The sequence below is a fragment of the Protopterus annectens genome, chromosome 17.part0 (genome assembly GCF_019279795.1).
Source record: "Protopterus annectens isolate FY-2018-M chromosome 17.part0, PAN1.0, whole genome shotgun sequence".
NCBI lineage: Eukaryota > Metazoa > Chordata > Ceratodontiformes > Protopteridae > Protopterus > Protopterus annectens.
The window spans coordinates 648,062,698-648,068,960 of NC_056751.1; the positions used below are offsets into that span (position 1 = coordinate 648,062,698).

Genomic DNA, 6,263 nt, shown 5'->3' on the forward strand with positions numbered 1-6,263 from the left:
TATATGGAATGGTTTCACTACTAGAGAATAAACTAGCACAGAAAAGAACACAAATACATCTCAGAATCTCTTCTTTAATGTAGTACTGATGATTTATGTGATGATATGGGCAAGTGCCGGCATAGCCAGCTGGAGTTTTGTAAGAAATGATATATCCCTTGAATATCAAACTGATTTATACAAAATGATTGTGTTACAAAGGTATTACAACTGTATGTCATTTGTACATCAAACTGATTTTGTACAGATGTTTGTGCTGAAAATTTGTGAGCTTTGCTTGTGTTGAAATGTATCAACAGTGCATCCTGCTGAAATGAAGAGAAATGTAGATGTAACTGGCACAGTAGAAGTATACTTTAAGTAAAATAAGGGAAAAATAAATGAACTGAAACTGTTAAGCCATTAAAAGGCACTCCACAGTGCTGGATAGGATTGGAGACTCTGGGTCTGTGGAAGAGCCTTTGTCCATTAGCTCAGTGAAAAGACGGGAGGCCGCAGGCACTGCCAGAAACATTTGGATGTGTACTGTGGTCATCTGTGCTAACCTTCTGTCTCAGCTTCAAAGGGGAATACTGTGAGAACCTACAGTCAGATAACCAGATTAGGTAATTCTGCCAGCCCTTTTGGAAATTATATTTCCTGACTAGAAAGACCCTCACCCACAACATCTTGTCTTGTGGTAGTAACTTAACTAGGGAACAGTAAAATCTTCTTAGATTCAGTCAGGAATATAGGGAAGTTTAGTTTAGATACTGTTTTTCTTTATTTGTCTGAGTCAGTCCATCAATGTTCTTTCCAACATTTCCTGTGATCTGAACTCTGTAGTTTACTGCAAATATACATTCAGTATTTTCATGCTCTTTTATTATTAAATATATTAAAAACTTTTACTGTGGCCAGTCCTTGTATAAAGTAGCCAACCTTTGAGAGTACTTATATTTATATGGGGACACTGTGGGGAACCACTCCAGAAGGCCTAGCCATCTCAGTCGATTACCACCATTTGTATTAGTATTAATACTGCACAGTATAACTGGACACCCTTTAAGGGCCTTATTGTAGCCGATTGTGAAGTGTCTAGTGGCAGTGATAACTACCTTAAACTCTGGGCAGAAGGGGGTACAGCAGTTACATTTGTGCTAGCCTTTCCCATATGTGTGTGTGTGTGTGTGTGTGTAAAATCAAATCTGTGTGTGTGTTAGCGACTTGGAACAGGGACATGAAGCACTGGGTTCAGAGAGGATGCTGGAGACATTGGCTTGGACACTGTGTTGAGGACTTAAACCTACAGCTGCATCAGTGGGGAGTGCTATTGGGGATCTGGAGGGAGAAAGATACAGACACATCCAGACCCTGGGCTGTGTGTGTTCCCTATGTGCTCTTCAAGGGAAATTGTACTTGATGCAGAGAGGTTTGCATCTGGAAATACTGAGTGTATCCATTTGTATTCCAAGTGCACGTCCTTCTCCAGTGTCAGTGGTGAGGATTCAGGCACCTTGATTACTGACCCAGCATGAGGACGTCATACATTGGTGGCCATTACATATTGTAACAGGGGTGGGCATCACAATATCCAGCCGGTTTCCCTGAAATAGAGACAATCATAAAATGCAGTTTAATTTTGCAGAAATTTACTTTGAAAGCTCCAATAATTTTGATTATTCCTTATCTCATATGGATGTAGATTTGTTAGGCAAATTGTACTAAAGCCTTTTCCACCTGCTGCAAACCAGAATTGTGGACTTTCTAGCATATGTGTACTACAGTCTTTAGTTGGAATAGGATGACATTAGGATTTAATATCCAGGGCAATACTGTAATTGAGATGCAGCAGTTTACTGCTGAGCAAAGCAAGTAACTCTGTGGGTTTGTCAGGAAAGGGAATGCAGCTGGCCTTTTTTTTTGTTATAGGAAGATAGTGATGTCCGCAATGGGCCAGAGAAACACACACATGTGTGTGTGTATATATGTATATATATATATATATATATATATATATATATATATATATATATATATATATATATATCAGCTCAGTGGACTACTGTTTGAAGAATAATGGTGGCGTGTATAAAATCACCACACGAAGGACATATTCTAATTTAATAATTTAATTCTTGAATCAAACATGAATAAGTTAGTCAATTTATATAAGAACTTTAGCTACTATTCACAAAGGAATCTCAAGAGCAGTGTGGGTTCTCTCCACATAAGGTACTTATGGAGCTGTACTTCACAGGTGGTGGTATTTAAAGAGTCACATGCCTGAATGAATGATTTGTCTTTCAGTCTATGGGCTCACACAAATCAGTACTGCATTTTTTTTTTTTTTTGCCATTACTCATTAAAAGTCACCCAAAGAGGATAAAGGGCAGTTTACACACAATCTTTAGAGCCCTCACCAAAATCTTTAACCTGTCCAATAACAGGTTGCTCCTAAATGCCCTAGTCAAGGCAGATATAAGCAAACTCCATACCTTGGTTTCAAAACTTTTTCAGGAACAGTTAGTTTAAACAACACTGAACACCTCATCATCCTATACCTTGCTCTCTACAGGGGCCCCTCACGAAACTGTTCCATTTACAATATTATTCTCATCAACAGACTCCTAAATCGACCTCTCCAAACCATCCATTATGCTCTACTTTCAAAGTAATCTACAGTTCCATCCTCTGCCTCTCAACCATAAGAAACAGAAAATTACCTCTGGGCACTTTCACAATCATACAGGCTAAATCGATCAGCATATCTTGATCATGTCCCCTAACACCTTGCAACCAGTGCAACTGTTTCTTTGGGCTAACCATAGCTATGCCTCTATCTGTATGGCATTGCAGTGAACAAGTATACTACAAGATACAGTGTAACAAGTCACAGCCAACCGATCTAGATGTAATAGTATGGCGAAACAAAAATATCATCTAAAGTGCGCTGTCGTCACTTACAACAGCTAGATCGATAGAGTTATAAAATACAGACTTTAATCTTACCATTTTAACGTATCAAATTTAAAGTGTCCAAAACTTTAAAGACTAAAAAAAGGCTACTTAATACAATGAACACAAGATGGGGGCTGCTGTTTAACAGAACGCAATTTGATCTGCCTGATATCTCTCTGAGCAAAACAGAATAATGAAGGGTTTCTTATGGAGTTGCTTGCAAAATGTTAGTATTGCTGATGATTAAAATAACTGAATTGTTAGCTTTTCAAAAGATACAAGAAGCCAAATATGCAAGACTGGATACAAAAATGTTTGTTTTAGCTAATGCAATAATTTGGATCTGAAGAAAAACAAACAGTCAAAAAACAAACCAAAAGGTTCGGAACCAACAGGTGTAAAACTCCAAAGGTTTATTAGGAAATGTAAAAGTAAAGTGCTTTTCATCTCCCTTAGTAGGAAGACGTCTTCAGACAAAGGAAAAAATCATCAAACACAATTTAAAACCCAAAAAAAAGGTGTGTGTGTTACAAAATTACAAACAGCTGCCTTAATTGAACCCACTGACATACCTTCACATTTAAAGTTGTATTACATTAAAAGCATAAATAAATGTCCACTTAGTGTAGACAGGGTGTCAAACATAAAAAAGTTTTCAAAAAAGAAACATGAACTTGATAAAAGTAACCAAGAATGTCTTAGTGAAGATTCATGAACCTAATCAAGTGTAAATACTGTTTGTTTTCCTTAAAATACATTTTAGCAAACAACTTTTCAGAGGGTAAAACAAAACTCATACAGAATCTTGTGATTAAAAATAAAATAAAATGAAGTAATGCTTGCAACTAAGTATATACAAATATCCATTCCTTAACAGAAAAGGTAGTAAGGAGTACACATCTCTAATGCATAATGAAGAATCAATGAATCAATAAACAGTGCAACTCAACTAGGAGTCTGCAATAACCAGAATTTCAAAGGCGTTTCTAATAAAATAAATGTTATTTCTAATATTAAATAACCGAATATGTTTATTTCTGTTAAAAATCTAACACAGAAATTGCTTGTCATTTCAACGCCAACAGAATGCAACGACAGTATATGAAAAAGAATTTTTTTTTAAATGTTCCTTGAGCAATGGGTAAAGCACCAAGCTGCGATGAGAACACTTTCTAAGCTTTAGTATGCACAGTTGTAGCAGCCAAAACAAGTCAAAATGCAGCTGTATCAGACAAAATATGGCAAGTCATTGCGTGGAAGACATGTCTAAATCAAAACAAACAAACCGCCAAATTGAGTTGCACTGTTTATTTATTCATTGATTCTTCATTATGCATTAGAGATGTGTACTCCTTACTACCTTTTCTGTTAAGGAATGGATATTTGTATATACTTAGTTGCAAGCATTACTTCATTTTATTTTATTTTTAATCACAAGATTCTGTATGAGTTTTGTTTTACCCTCTGAAAAGTTGTTTGCTAAAATGTATTTAAGGAAAACAAACAGTATTTACACTTGATTAGGTTCATGAATCTTCACTAAGACATTCTGGTTACTATCAATTCATGTTTCTTTTGAAATCTTTTATGTTTGACACCCTGTCTACACTAAGTGGAGATTTATTTATGCTTTTAATGTAATACAACTTTAAATGTGAAGGTATGTCAGTGGGTTCAATTAAGGCAGCTGTTTGTAATTTTGTAACACACACACCACTTTTTTTTAAATTGTGTTTGATGATTTCTTCCTATGTCTGAAGACGTCTTCCAACTAAGGGTGATGAAAAGCACTTTACTTTTACATTTCCTAATAAACCTTTGGAGTTTTACACCTGCTGGTTCGGAACCTTTTGGTTTGTTTTTTGGCAGTAATTTGGATCAATTGAATTTACAGTGCAGTCAGTTGGTCAATACCCACCTCATAGGGCATCTCATACTTTCAGGAGGGCAAATCATTATACCCAGAATGAATTTCTGCCCATCCATCCATTCATTAAGGCTTGTCTTCAGTAATTTAAAGCAAACAGCTCCTCACAAGTCTTCTTGTTGCCATATTGGCAAGATAAACTATTTCTTTTATAAAATGCTTACAATGTAAGTTGTTGTTGTCTCTTTCGGCTTATCCCAGTTAGGGGTCGCCACAGCGGAACTCCAGTCCGCTAATGTTTGGTAGTGGATTTTTACGTGCTGAGTTACCAGCCCTGATGCACAACCTTCAACGAAGGCATGCCCATTCATGCATACCTCCACAGAGAAGATGCTCTAGCTGAGAATCAAACGCGACAATATCTTGGTGTGAGGCAACAACACTACCGCAGCACCACTGCTGAGTATATTAGATAATTTGAAAGTGAGAGACAGAGAGTGTGTGTGTGTGTGTGTGTGTGTGTGTGTGTGTGTGTGTGTGTGTGTGTGAGTGAGAGAAAGAGGTCTGCAGTCATGTTTTTGCCCTGGCCTTCATAATTACTAAGAATTACAGTTATTCAATAAGCCAGTTATTAGGAGTTTCACAGCTGAGAAAATAAACAATGTTCTAATATATATATATATATATATATATATATATATATATATATATATATATATATATATATATATATATTTTTTTTTTTTTTTAAAAGTACGGTAGAGTAATCTTAAAAACTGCCCATAATTTTAGGTCTTTGTCCCATTACTTCTGGCTTTGCCCAGAATTATAGAGCAAAGAAGTAGAGAGGGGAGTGTGTGTGTGTGTGTGTGTGTGAGTGAGTGGGTGAGTGAGAGAGAGAGAGACGGGGATGGAGAGAGAGAGAGACACACACACACAGAGTGGGTACATTGTAACTGCCAAGTAATAAGAGACAATGAGTTTCAGACTATTTCCTTCAGAATTTGAAGAGCATGTCTGGGCTGAGACAAAGGACTTCAGTCACTGAATAATGAAGAATATTAAGTTAAAATCAATTTCCTTCAGAAATGGAATGAGTATCGATGTATGTGTTGGAAAGAGAAAGAGACACAGAAACAGATACGCAGAGGGAGAGAACTGCATTCGTTAAGAAACGGCAATGAGTTTCAGACTTTTCCATCAGAGCTGGAGTGTGTGTGTGTGAGAGAGAAGAGAGAGAGAGTGTGTGTGTGTGTGTGTGTGTGTGTGTGTGTGTGTGAGAGAGAGAGAGAGTGTGTGCGTGTGTGAGAGAGAGAGAGTGTGTGTGTGAGAGAGAGAGAGAGAGAGTGTGCGTGTGAGAGAGAGAGAGAGTGTGCGTGAGAGAGAGAGAGAGTGTGTGTGAGAGAGTGTGAGAGAGTGTGTGTCAGTGAGAGAGAGTGTGCGTGTGAGGGAGAGA

General features: G+C 37.2%; 1 protein-coding gene across 1 annotated transcript in view; it reads right to left on the reverse strand.

Annotated features, from left to right (window-relative positions):
* Positions 1 to 6,263, reverse strand: part of PPFIBP2 (PPFIA binding protein 2) — a gene marked incomplete in the record, with an annotated part of 2,221,164 nt that overhangs the window by 188,513 nt on the left and 2,026,388 nt on the right.